The following is a 14,964-nucleotide window of genomic DNA, read 5'->3' as shown; positions in this document are numbered from 1 at the left end:
TTAATTTAAAAAAAATCCTCTTTCATAGTGCTCCTGTAAAATATTTTGTATTGAGTTTGGGTAAAATCACTTAAGGTCTACCTTCCAGTGCTCTGTCCATGGCCCATGCCAAACTCCAGTCCCAGTGACATGACCCCAATAACTCCCTGTCTGTCTCGCCGTTCAGCCAAGTTCCTCCTGACTTCTAATCCTTGCTCCTCCTTCCTTAATCTGATCTTGGGTGGATTAACCGCACACAGGCAAACAGCAGTTGCCATTACTGGTCTAAAGCATGGCTTGCTAAACACCAGTTTGTCAAGGTGACATCCACATGTCATCCCGGGGAAAGTAACAATAATTAGTATTACTATGACTAACTTGTCTCCCCATTGACTCTTCATTGATTTCAAATTCATTTATATTCCCAATTTTTTAAATGCACTTTTTGTATTTGCTTCCAACATTTAAAGATTTTTTTTGTTTTTTTTAAAAAAGTTTAGGGTAAAATAGATGTCCCTGTCATGCTATCAACAAACAGTCACATATTATCACCATATTATTACACATTATATATTTATGATCATTATCATTATTTATTTATTTATTTTTTAACATAATTTCTGGCAAGGGTTAGCTGATAAGAGCAGGGGTTAACAACTTGCCTGGCTCTGTCCAAAGTTGGCACCAAGAAATAGTTCCAGTACTGTCCATGCTTTAAACCCCAACCTGTTTTTTTTTTACATTCCTGTTTGTGTACAGGTAAAACAGGCAGACATAAATGTTTATATTTGTTTTTTAGAGGTATTGTTAAAGGATTTTAGAACTCAGAACAGAGCCAGGCTAGCTAGTTTCCCCCCTTCAAACAATCTTTATGCTAAGCTAGGCTAACTACCCTCTGACTCCAGCTCTTTACTTAACATCCAGACATCATATTAAACAATCCATCTAAACATGTCTCTCAAAAAGAAAGCAAACACGCATATTTCCCAAAATGTTGAGATTTCACTTAACTTGAGGGGAGTCCTGGGTTATTATAATGATACGACTTGCTTCCTATATTTAAGAATAACTCACTGGGACATTTTAAGCTTGATCTTCTATATATGATGATAACAGAGCAAAAGAAAAAGTCACAAAAGTATGATCTCATACTTACGTCAGGTTCTGACATAAGTGTGAAACTGAGCTCCCTACATCTTCCCTCCCCTGCTCTGCCACATGTGCTGAAATGCTGTTCTGACTGGGATGAGTGGGAAGGTAAGGGCGAAGGGTGACTGGTTTTCTGCTGGCAGCCCAGAACACATACAGCATGTATGTGGGAGTGAGTGTGTGTCTATATACTGTCAACTTGCCAGTTTTTTGACTGAGATTATCATTTTTCATTTTAAATGGGATTTCTGAAGAGCATGGACATATGACAAGTTGCCATTAAGTGACTGTATAGGCTTCTCCACTGCTATTTATGTGTGTATGCATTTGTCCATAAGTGAATGAGTAAAAGTGCTTGTTAGTTAAAACCAGACTCCTGCTGGGAGGCTACAAGCAGCCGACAGCTTAAAGGAATTAAAAGATTATAGTATCAAAAGACTGGTGGCTCAATTTAGCTCCTGTTACAACAAGTTACCTGTCTTATAATAGAAACTATCAATAGTGAGATCTCTGTACATTGTAGTCTTTCTGATCTGACAACAGTATGTATCCCGTGAAAGCCCTCTCAGCTTCAAATAGATGCTCTATATTAATGTGACAGAGGCAAATGCAAACAGCAACAGTAATACAGAGGTTTACTCACCGAGTGTGTGTCCTCAAGCAGGTGATAGTGGAGCGTGTGTGAAAGGTATAGCTCACTCTTGCGGCGTATCCAACATTACTGAGCCTGAGGTTGTGTTGGGAGGTTGTGTAGGCTGAGAGAGACTCAGACTGACTGGGAAGACTCCCACCCTCTCTCTCTCTCTCTCTCTCTCTCTCTTTTTCTCTCTCTGTCTTTATCTTCTCCCTGTGAGACAGTCACAGAGCCCAACCATGTGCCTGAAATACCTCTGCCAAACAATTGCTCAACAAATGTGCACGCACGCAGGCATGCGCACACTCACACGTACACACACTGTAAACAGACCATTTGCTGCATGTATGACCAAGACCATTTTAAGCCAAGTCAGATAAATTGAAGCTTTTATAAAAGATATTTGTGATTATACTTACGGAAGGCTTTTTAAAAGTTGGAAACTCATATTAAAAGAAGGCTATGGTTCTGAAGTCATTCCCTTGTTGACTCACTCAGCACATAATAAACACTCACACATATGAGTCATCGTTATTCTGCTTCATCCCTGAAAGGTGTAAAAATCCCAACCCTAACTTTTGCATAAATTAATGAAACGTGCTGAAACTGTGTATGTTCATTAATTGCATTTTATCTTTCTATTGGATGCAAGTGCCAGACGATTAACATTTTGCATAAGGAAATGCCCCAATAAACCTATTTAAGGGCAGAAGACATAAATACAGTCTACTATCTGCTCAATCTTTGTGTGTGCTGTTTGTACACAGCCCATGATATGTACATGGACAACAAAATGGGGCTTGGAGCAAGCCATAGAACACATTTCCAGATATACAGCAACAGGTAGTGTTTGCTATATTGCCTGTTGTTGCGCACACATTTTGGGGGAGTGGATCTTCTGAAGTAGCGTTAAAGGACAGAGTGTATTTGTATGGTTGTTTAGTTAAAATATACACAAATAAGTCTTATGTAGACCCACATACCAGCACGCAACTGACATTCGAAAGATAGAAAAGCCGAATCATCTATCTGAATCAATAAATAATAATACCTGCAGATATTCAGCAGCACCTTGATCTAACTGCATCACTGATCTGCTGTGAAGCATGACAGAGTAGTGCAAACCGAAAAGTGATTGGTAAAATAGTATTTGAGTAGATAGAGCAGCGGTGGAAACTGATTGAACTGTGGTGATAATTTAATACTATCTTTGGGGACTGATGACTAACAGTGGACTGGGATATGAGTATTTGTAGATTAGATGGAGTGGCATAGCATGTTTTTTCCTCAGAATTCGCTTCAGAATTCTTCATAATGTTTGGTGAAGACCTATTATTATGTTTTTTTAAAGACTATAAAAGTCTAATTCATCTTGTGAAGGTCTTAGTGTGTGGGTGAAAAAAATGAACTCAATCAAAAAGTCTTAAATGTCTCAATTGTCCTTCAAAAAACAACCTAAGACATTCTGTTGTATTTCTGTAGAATTATAAAGCCTATACAAAAATAAGTGTGTGTTCACCTGTCCATGCCCATGATGGTGTGCAGTGCTGACATGCAATTAGTGCAAAAATCCTCTCCATATTTAGCTTCAAAGAGTTTGAGCAGTGAGGAGAGGGCATATATCTGTCTGTTTGCATGTCATTCTCTTTAGACATTTCGGTCCGACAATGAAGTCAAAACACCTCTACTTTATTCATGTCCCTGTGAGCTATCGGGTTGACAGATGGCCATAAATGTAAATGTCAAAGCCATCAATCCTTCTGATACAACTTCATTGTTAGAAAATGGGGATTAATTACAATGTTCCTTTAAAAAATACTGCGCTACCTAAAAGCTTTAATTGTAGAGGTTGCTGTTGCCATAGCAACCTTACCCACTTGAAATTTGTAAATGGTTGGTAGACAGACCTGAGAGAAGGAATGCCTACCATAGATCTGCTTTTCAGACAGTATGTTTCCATGATGGTAGAATGACGTGTAAGTACAACATTATTTACCGTACTGTTGAAAACTGAACACTCACTGTTCACACTCACATTTTCAATCTTCTACTAGCACCCTTAAACTAAAATTATATCCAACCAATTCCTTACGAGCATTTTTATTGCAGAACATTATTGACTGAGAAAGATTCTTGAGACCGATTGTTGTTTATTGGACAGTGGATTGGGTTAGGCAAAAATTACAGACCAAGCATTAGATGACTCAGAATGTGTTCAGACTGACTTAACCCTGAAAAAAATGAATCCCTCTCAATCATGTGTAAAGACACTTTGTTAATGAAGATTGCATTCTTATGTTAATGTCTTAATAATGTTGTGACTGTGTTTCAGGGTTGTAGTCTATTTATTTTAGTCTTCTTTGGGTGATTGAAACATCTGCAGGATGCAAGTATCATGACTAGCAACCATGTAGTTTAGTGGTCACTATGCAGAGTGAGCAGGGCTACCTTAGTTTTCTTTCACTTAGCTTTTAGCTTTTACACAGACAAGGAAAATTGTCGGGCCTCCAAAGTAGGGTATAAACACAACTACAAGGTTAGCTAATATATAAGTCATACTTGCATATACATTTTTGCAATATCTCCTATGTACAGTATATTGAAACCTTAATTAGGAAAGCCTCATGACATACTTTGATGCCTGCTTTATGGTTAGAATTTTTAGAGGAAAAAAACCCTCTAACCTTAGTGGATTTGTTAAACAGAAAAGCTTAAACAATAAGGCTACTAGGTATACTAACGGTAATGTAATCCAATATAGGAGCAGCTATTTCAGCCAATGTTGTCTCACAACTTTGTGCTGCATAGTTTACTTGTTTAGTATAGTTTACCAACATCTTCATATCAACATCTTATTAAGATCAATACTTTTGGTTGTAACCACTTTATTTATGTCTGGCTAATATGAACAAAATGTGCTTAATAACAGTAGGCTGTCCCTCATTTATGTTCTTTCGTTCTAGCTGCTAAGCTTGGGTGTATGAACACAGGTAGTTGATGTGCTCATTGGATTGTCACATCAATGTCACATGATCTTTTTTAGGAGATATCCAAATATCAAGGTAGGACATTCCTCAAGGAAGAATTATCCGTCAGCTTCAAATTTGATATTGATAGTAGTTCTTGATATTGTCTCTGATATTAATCATGTTCTTAAATTCTTCTTGTGAACATAATCAACACATCCAACACCTTCAAAGCACAAGTGATGCAAAAAGATAAGTTATCCCGCTTCACTCACTTATTCAATCATTCATAGCACAGTCATTTTTCATTATTTCATCATTATCCTCATTCTCATCTCTAACACACCAGCACTACTCTAGTGCCGTTAGGCTTGCACTCCGGTTTCCATGGCAACAACTGAAGTGAAGTGGAGTGTTTTAGCTGCTCCAGTCTAAAGATAGAGCCTTTTTAAACACACCAGTTGGGCAGCACAACCACAGTGATGATTTTCAACAAAGACAGAGGATATGTGGCTACAGAAAAGAGATGATACTGAAAGTTAAGTGGCACACACTGAGAGATCAGCTTAAAAAAATCACTCCAATATGATCAACATGGGCCGTATGGCATATGGGAGAGTGGTTACCACAGGCAGTATCTCTACTAAACTGTTCAAATCATAATTTACATGATTTATGATCTACCTCTAGTCCTTATGTGACCTATCAATTTAAATATGACAGATAGCGAACACAGAGGCTGAGTAACTAATCATATAATCTTACACCTATATAACCACAGTGGACACACTGCTGAATCAGAAAAAAATTCTCACATTATTTGTGTGACATGGTGGTCCCAGGACAAACATGAGTAAAAGGGACCCCTATAAAGCCTCCAATACCGCACTTTATATACTCTGGGGGGAATTCACTAAGAATGGATTGCAGGTGCTGATAGCACCATAATATGCTGTGCAGAGCTGCGCTGTCATGCATTAAAGGGATAGTTCAGATTTTTTTAAGTGGGGTTGTATGAGGTACTTATCAATGGTAAATGTACTACGTACAGTAGAAAACAGTCAGCACGGCCCCTGTTAGGAGTGTTCAGGTTACTGCCTGACGAATTAACACTGACTACGATATTCCATACTTCAGACGTTTTTATTGGAACTACTGATGAACCAGCTAGGTAGCTTGACAGATCTGAACTCGATTGACTATTTACCTGCGTAACACTCTGTGATAGCCTAATCACTGCGCATGTAGGCATACACACAGCCGGCTAGAGTTCCTACACAGAAGCTGAGCTAAGCACCTCTGCAGACTGGCCCAAAAGCACCACATACTTTAGCCACTTGAAAGTGTCACAGTCTCCAGTTAAACAAAAAGGTGAGGACCCAGAAGCAGACTTATACGGATTTAATTAAACAAAAAGGCAAAAAAACACAAACAAAATCTAAACTCCAACAAAAGACAAAAAAAGGAAAATCAAAAGACAGAGCAAAAAACTTACAAACAAAACTGGGAAAAAGGTAATCCAAGGGACCATGAGGAGCAACGAGGAAATCAGGGGAGGCACGAATATAATCCAGAGTAAGGTCAGGGACATAGACTCACACACGATGGACGACAATGAGCAGGCAACGAGACAGGGGAGCACAAAGACTAAATAAACTTAGGAGGTGAGGCTAATCAGACGGAGGTGAGACAATCAAGGGGCAGGTGAAAACAATCAGGGCAGGGCACATAATCAAACAAGTGGGAAACACAAAGGCAGGAAGTGGACCAACACGAGAGACAAGGTTACAAAGTAAAACAGGAAATGATCTAATCAAAAAGACAAGTGAAATACTTAACTAAACAAGACTAAATACTGACAAGAACACAGAACAAACTAAATACAAAACTAAACGATGAAAACTCATGACAAGGGACAAAGTGACAAGGTAAAACAAGAAATAATAACTGAACACCAAAATACAAGAAAACCAGAACTAAACTAGAAACTCATGACAGAAAGAGTCTTACATTTAAACACAAATTTCAGTTTAAGTGCATGCTGCATTTTAATTCTTTGTCACCACTTCACCTTGACGTCCGACAGCCCTTTTGAGAATTAGGCAGAGTCTTTTTGTGTCATTTGCACAAGTTTAGCAGTCACAAAAGCTGCGCAAACCCTTAGTGAATCCCCCCCATGTTTTTTTTTAAAGGTAGAATACTACCTGTCCCAATTTTGCTGTGTGTTTACTTTAGAATATGCAACAAACAACCCCAGAACTAGAACACTGTAGGTGTAAAATTTTTATTCCCAGCTAAGATTGGATCGAATATATAAAGTGGAACCAACCTTTAGGCCCTTATCATGTTATTTGGAAGAAATGGAACAGAAAAAGACATCCGACATAGTAGTTATTATTTGTTAGCAAAGAGTTGCATATATATCTGCATATATATACATTCAGCAGATGGAGAGAAAAAAAATTCATTTGGAATTGTGTTTGGGTCCAGGTGATAAACATAAGGTAACTATTCACATTGTTGTAGTTCTTTTTGGTTTCTAGCAATCTCGGATCCCATCTGCTATAGTCTGAGACGATATAAGCTCTGGTAACACCGGTGAACGTGCCGGGCGGTAAGCGATAAAAGACTTCCTGTCAAGACTTCCTTTTCCACGTGCTGCAGTTACAGAAAGAGAAACCGCCTTCTTGTGATTTACTTGTTATTAACAGGTCTTACCTTTGCCAAAAATTCAACATCATGATGCAGATTTGTAAGAAGTAAAAATTCAAACTTTGCCAGGTCTGTCCTCAAGGGTAGAAGAAAACTTTTAAAATGCTTGTTTGTTGAACGGAGGTCAGATTGATCTGATGCATTCAAGGAAGTCGGGAAATCTGAACGCTAAACAGCTTTCGTGACACTGTGTCAAGGAATTCATCTCAAGTTAAATTTTCGATCTAGAACGGTTAGAAGCTAAATCAACGTCAGATCACGCTGTTGGGAGCCGGGATGGCATTACGGCAGATTACGTTCCGCAGCCACCACTGCCGTGATTGGTCAATATTACTCGGACTACAAGCGTAGTTTAAACGGAAACCAGAACACTTGCCTTCCTGGAAACCCACGTCCCTGCCTATAGATTCTACTATGTAGACTATTCTGTAAATAGAGATTAGGTTTCTACTAAACTCTTAAGAAAAACTTGAAGCCCCTTTGCTGCTAAATGCTCTGCTATGTCCAACCGGCAAATTTGATGAGACCAGTTATTCTGGACCCAAAAAACGCTTTGTTGGGCTAGGGTTTGTGATCACTTTCTTTGGGTTTACTACTTTGAGTAAACCATTTCACATAACCTGTGGTCATTTGATACAAGAAAATACTATATTGCTTAGAGTAGCTTTAAGTCCCTTACATCAACAAGCCCTTCAAGTTGGAAAAAAAAACCTCTGTTACCACCTGGCATGCAACTGTTTTAATAAAAACGGCACACATTTTTTGTTAGGGATGAGACACTGTACATCTTATTTATAACACCAGTATCAAAATGATTGCTGGCTTTATATAGATAACTATACATTTCTAATCTGCACATTCCATTTAACATCCAGCTGGAGATGACATCCTACTGGAAAATTGTCATATTGTTGTTTATTCTTATGTCACCTGAAAAAGGGCTCACAATGATACACTTTTTCTTTTTGATTCACTGTTTTCATAACATGTTGTAAATGTTCAATATGTACATTCACTATGTACATTTTTTTTGCTTACAGGATGCTTGATCCGTCACTTTGCACCTGACAAGCTTTGCTGTGTGGGTCCAGCTATACCTGAATTCAAAAGGTGATCCATCGCTGATCTGCTGCTAAACTCTGTCTGGTATGTAAGGAAACGTCAACATCATGCATGCTGGTATGCCATCAGACATTTCTACTAACACTGGTCTCTGATGAACGTAAATGTATGGATCTGTGCTGGCATTGGTGGACCTGACGTAAGGCTGCCTGTCTCTCCGAAGAGGCCTTCATCACACATCCACAGCCTCCCACCCACTCACATTCTGTCCTGAAGAGTAATTATGCGTACACTGTGCAGCTATAAGCCACAACAACACAGAATGATGAAGATTTTATGGGAAAAAAACAGCCTGTAAGACAATAGATCTTTCTTTTTTAATTCGATTTGATGTATATATGAATTTCTTTACAGATCTAAAACATTTTTTCATTGAAGGTCTTTAATGCACTTAGAGCACATTCATGACACATTATAATGCATTTAAAAGGCATTAGACAACTCTTTATAATGTTAATAATCATGCCTGAAAATTTAAAGCAAGGTTTAGAAAGTATGATAGGTGTGAGTCATAATGATTTATTACTAGAGCAGTTCTCCATGCTGAAGTAATTACAGAGATAAGAAGGAAACAATGTGAGGTTACACAGCAGCTGATGTATCAGGTTTTAAGTATCATTACACATAAATTCTAAGGTTCAGAAATGAAAAAATGAGGAAAATATAGTAGGGGAGCTAAAAGTCTACAAACGTCTTAACCAGTATCTATGTGACCCACTTTTATTGAGCATTAAACATAAATTAAGGATTTCACAAAGCAGATTTGGATCCATTAACTAGTATACTGACCGTTCATCGTGGACATTTGTGCATTTATTTAATGGATACACCTGCACTATGCTTGAGGTTTAAGTCACAAGCAGAATAACACATTTTGTGTAACATGGGTACAGGTTAGATAATATCTGCACAGTATAACAGGCTATGTGACAAATGTACTTGAGTTAATCAGAATCAGAAGCAACCGCCCACTGCTCTTTTTGTAAAGTGTCTTGAGATAACTTTGATGATGGGCTGGAATAAAATGAAAACTGATTGATTAGGTTCTGCCATGACATGTTCATTCCAATATGACACCTCTAACACGTAAGAGTCAAACACAACACTTATTCTTGGCTTTGTTCACTGAAAATCTGCATTGAGATTTAGAGGTGAAAAAACCGTACAGATCAATTATGATCGGTTGCACCAATAATATTTTGGGTAAAATAAATAACACAAACAAAGAGCCAGTGGAGGGGTAATATGAGTTTATTCTGAATTTGGGGGGGGGGGACTCTCATAGTCTCTGAACATATATTCCTGGCGTAAATCTGTTAATAGGCCAAGAAACAATTGGCAAAAAAGCCAGAATATCATCCCAAGGAATAAATCAGTATCATACAGCAGAGAGAGCAGCCCTCCTACTGTATGCCCTAAAAATAAGTTCCAATGGGCTGACACCGGTGCTTTCCTGCACAACTTTTCTGGCAGCAAACAATAAGAACTGCAGCCCTTCTTTCCATCCTTGTTGAATTCAACACAATAACCAGAACCAGACATAAGAGTCTGATAACACCTTCCCAGAGCTCATTGAGTCTTAGCATGGTATGCAAAAACCTGTTTATGTTTTACTGCTTTTGGAATTTGAGAAAACAAATGAGGTGACAAATGTTAGCCCTGCTTGCTCAGGACTGCAGATAGAAAGTCAGAAATCTGATATACCTATGCACATCCCTCTTTATTTGAGGCCAGAAAAATAAGAAATAAACTTCCAAATGTTCTGACTGATCTTTAGAAGTCAACACATTACTTCAAACTCTAAAGTACAATGAACAATCTCAAAACAAGATTGTTAAAAAATATATATATAATGCGGTCGCCATTTCTTCACCAAGAAGCACTATGTCCTGCAGCAAGTAGCTAGTAGCTGCAAACTTTTGGTCATACCCTTTGAGAAAACTGTCAGACAGCTGGCCCAGAGAGGGATAAGCTTCTGCTCCGTCATCTGGTCACTGTGAGAATGAAAAGAGAATCAGGATTGACCACGTTGAAACGTTGAAAACAATTGTAAATCTGTTTTTAAGAATCTAAAATCCTTTATATGTTTACAAGGTTGTAGTCTTCTTCTTCCCTGCCATTTGCTGGTGCAGTGGAGGATGTCTTGATGTTGTACTGCCGCCTTCTGATCAGTGGAACAGTGAGACACTATTGGGACTGTGTTTTATGCCCCCATACACACGTGCAGGTGCACCTTGAGTAGATTTTTACCTACTAAGGAAAACAACTGAAATGGTTAACAAAATTCAAAACCAATATGTATAATAAGCATAGGGAGTAGATCTAAACCATTACTGACTGATCTGCAACAGGCTTCATTATGTTACAAAACTGTTCTTTAGTCACACTGCTTACCATAAACTACTAAACTAGGGTGACCATACATCCCGACTTGACCAGGACCGTCCCGTTTTCAAGCTCTGTGTCCCGAGTCCCGAGAAATATCTATAAAACCCTAATGTCCCGGTTTTGGGCCCTGTCCCAGTATCGACTAACTGAAATACTAAAATCACGGAACCATGCTTGCAACACAGATTTGTCTGTATATATGTCAATTAATGTTGGTGCCAAGGCTGTTGCTGTTTTAACCAATAGAAAAACGTCACTAATGCACCGCTGGTAATTCCAGTCAAGACTTCCTTTTGAACCGTTTTTTTCTTGTGATTGACTTTAATTAATGGGTCTCACCTTTGCTGAAATTTCAACATCATGATGCAGATTTGTAAAAAGTAAGAATGCAAGCTTTGTCAGCTCTGTCTTCAAGAGAAGGAAAAACTACTTTTAAAATGCTCGTTTGTTGAATGGAGGTCGGATTGATCATTTCTGATGCATTCAAGGAAGTCAGGAAATTTGAACACTGAGCGGCTTTCGTGACAGTGTCAAGGGAATTTATCTAAGTTGAATTTTAGATCCAGAACAGATTGGTAGCTGAATTTACATGCAGATGTCTGTTTATAGAGATTAAGAAGGTAAATCGTTGTCAGGTGACCGCTTTTGCTCTCCACGCGGACTGTTTTTCCTGCATACCCTGCAGCCTGCTGATACGTGATTGGTCAATAGTACAAATAGAAACCAGAACATCTACCGTCCCTAAAATCCACGTCCCTGTATCTGTAAATAGAGATTACCGATCTGGTAATAAATAAATTAATATGTTCTATTACACCAAAGCACTCCTTTTGTTTTGAGTTTACTGGTGTTATATATTTACATTTTTTAGATAGGCCTTAAGTTTAGGTCGATCTTGGGAGACATGATGTACCATGAGCTCATACATGTGGGTTTGCGGTAAAATCAAAGTGTCCCTATTTGGAGGTTTGAAAATATGGTCACCCTATATTAAACTGTAGTTTGGCTGTCACGCATTCAAGAACATAATGTCCACAAGTTGTGCATATGTTTGATGGATGGTGTAGTTGGTCTCAGGCCTTCCGCAGTCATTAGCTATAGCATATCTCACCTCACTGTCATTTTTAGCTTCTAATTTCCAGTGCCTCATGCCACTGACTACAGGCACATCGCCAGCCAGTTAGCATCAGCTGACAGAAATAGCTCTGGTGTCATGCATTCAGTCCTGTAAGCACATATGTTCTGCTGGAAATATGGTGTTACGGTAGAGATCACAGCTTCAAAATGAGGCAGAGTTGATGTTGAAGATGCACCTCCACTCTTGGTGTTATTTTTTTTCCATTTTAGTGTTATTTCAGCAATTCACGAGAACTTGTTTGAAAAAACTTTATTATTACTTAATTTATCAATTCTAGAAATGCAACTGTAGCAGGTTACTTCCTTTCACTGTCCCTATTTATATTGTGACAGCCTCATGGTTGGCCTTTCTACCTGTTTAGCCCATCCCCTTTGCTGACTGTTACTCCTTTGTTTCAGGTAGTTGTGGGTGGGGCTGAGACCTTGCCAGAAATGAGGCGCACCTGAGAAGGCTGGACTCAGGAGGCTATGGAACAGATCTGCAAGATGTTCTCACTCTCTCTCTGGCCTGCAGAATGACTTCAGCATTGTTTTGTATCTTGTGTTTCTCACTCATACACATCACCACTCACACAGACACTGCATACACACTGACTTGCTGACAGACTCACTATATTTTATTTATTATAGTTTATCTTTGACCTGTTTAAAATTTTTTGCATTGTTTTGCCAACTATGTACTTTTGTCACATCCTATCGAGCCAGGTTGTGACAAAATAAGGGCTCGTCCAGCTTGTTCTATTTGTCTGCTAAGTTTCTTAAGTTCAGTAAGAAGCATGTTTTCTTGTAGTTTTGAACTATTTTTATTTGTGTCACCTATTTTGCATGTCGGAGAACAATCGTTAAAGGACACTGGAGAGCTGTTGAGGGCTGCACTAATGGAAAAAGGGGTTTTGCCAGTTTCATTACAATAAGTGATAGTGCTGGTTTCTCCAACAGTATAGCTTTAACCTTTGAGCAGCAAAAAGAGCTGTTTCTGTTGAGGGATAAATTAAGCACCAAAAAGGAAAGGCTAAGGCAGTCTTTGGAAAAGGAAAAATTGGAGTAAGCAAACCGGGTAGTTATGTTGCAGTATGTTAAATCCGGAAAAGCAGTTGAAAAGCCAGAAATATTACAATGTTATAATATGAGTTGGTACGAGATGCCTATCGGCAATGTTTCAGCAAGGTACCTAACTTAACGTTTCAGCAGGTGGTGCTCTGCTTTGGAGGTTACTACTTTTAAAGATGTGTGTGATTTCATGGTGCTAATTGCGTTCCACCTGAGGTTGCAACTCATATTGTTGAGCGAGGAGTAGCAACTGTCACTCTGACACATGAATATGTGCTGGCTCATGCAGGGAAAACGGGGAAAAAATCTGTGTCAGATAATGCTACTGCTAAAGCCATTGGTCACCCTGCTAAAATGTGCTGATCCAGTTAGAGGTTCCAGTTGTCTCGGAAGAGGCGGTTGATTCAGTTAAACCTGAAACTGAGAAGTATTTTGGTTTTCAAGGTTTGTGTAAGATGGGTTTGTTGCTCTCCAGGGTAGTGAGAGTAAGGTGCCTGTAAAAATCTTGTGAGATACAGGAGCAAAGGATTAATTTATTCTAGCTTCTGTGCTGCCCCTTTTCTCAGGATTCAGATACTGGTGAGTGTGCTGGTAAGGGAAATCAGTTTGACCACTCTGTGTGTTCCTTTACACAAAGCTAGTCTTGTGACCTGGTCGATGGGGATGTCCAAATTGAAGTTCGGCCTGTCTTGCCAATAGATTGAGTAGAGCTTATTCTGGGCAATGATTTGGCTGGCATTCATGTCTAAGCTAATGGCTTCCCACCTGCTAAGTTTAGCCCTGTCATAGAGGAACCAAAAGATTGTTAACAGGAGTTCCCTGATGTCTTCGTAGCTTGTGCAGTGAAGCGGGCAATGTCCAGAGCTAGGTCTCATTCTTTAGATCAAAAGTACGAGTGTGGTGTGGACATTCATTTGCATGTACTGGCATTTCTTTCTATTTTCCAGCAGGAGCTTATCACTGAGCAGCAGGCTGATGTATCTTTAAGTGATATGTTTGACCAGGTGAGGTCCAGTAAGGAAGCTAAAAGGGCGGGCTTTGGGTATTTTCTGTATTGTAGATATGTTGGTACGTAAGTGGGCTCCCCAGGGTGTTGATTGTGTGGGTGATCCAGTTGTCCAAATAGTGGTACCAACTACAAATAAAAATGAAAATTTTAAGTGTTCTTATGACCAGACAGGGTATTTGGGAGTTCAGTATGTAGTCACATTTTGCATTACAACATTTGGCCTTGTATTCAGAGTGATGTGGCAGCTTACATTCAGACGCACCATACATGCCAAGTATACAAGTATATATATGTAAACCTAATCAGTCTATTAAGCCTACCCCCTTTGCCCAATTCCAGTTGTGGATAACATTTGAACATCAAACCAGTGAGTATTTGACTGTCATGTGCCAGGTAATATCCGCAATATATATATATCGCAATATCCTGCTGCTCAACTATTGTGTACCAGTTGTTGTTGAGGGCTTAACTCAGTTAACTCAGTTTATTGTTATATTTTGCATACCAAAAATGATTCTGAGCAACCAAGGTTCAAATTTCTAAAGTCCTGAGGCAGCTAAACATGCATAACTAAGCATCTGGCTTATCATGTACAAAGCCAAGGTGCTTAAGAATGAATTTACCTTTGTTATGCATATATTGCACAGAAATGAAAAGGGACTAGGAGGAAGGGTTACCATGGTTGTTTTTAGCTGCAAGGGCAGTGTGTAAAATGAGTATAGGGTTCAGTCCCATTGATCTTATGTGGACCTTTGGCAGTGCTTCATTGTGAGTGGATAGGAGATGAACCTCTGTCGAACTTCATTATGTAAACGGTT

At 38.9% G+C, this 14,964-nt stretch overlaps 1 protein-coding gene across 1 annotated transcript in view; it reads right to left on the bottom strand.

Moving 5' to 3' along the window:
* Positions 1-1,927, bottom strand: part of palmdb (palmdelphin b) — a 50,867-nt gene extending 48,940 nt beyond the window's left edge. The window contains exon 1 of the mRNA XM_069667365.1: positions 1,772-1,927. The gene's annotated coding sequence lies outside the window, so the exon portion shown is untranslated. The remainder of the gene's footprint in view (positions 1-1,771) is intronic.
* Positions 1,928-14,964: the final 13,037 nt, after the last annotated feature.

This window comes from Semicossyphus pulcher, unplaced genomic scaffold (genome assembly GCF_022749685.1).
Source record: "Semicossyphus pulcher isolate SPU_LCO1_2020_fin unplaced genomic scaffold, fSemPul1.0.p SCAF_18, whole genome shotgun sequence".
Lineage (NCBI taxonomy): Eukaryota > Metazoa > Chordata > Actinopteri > Labriformes > Labridae > Semicossyphus > Semicossyphus pulcher.
This window is presented reverse-complemented; position numbering and strand designations above follow the sequence as displayed.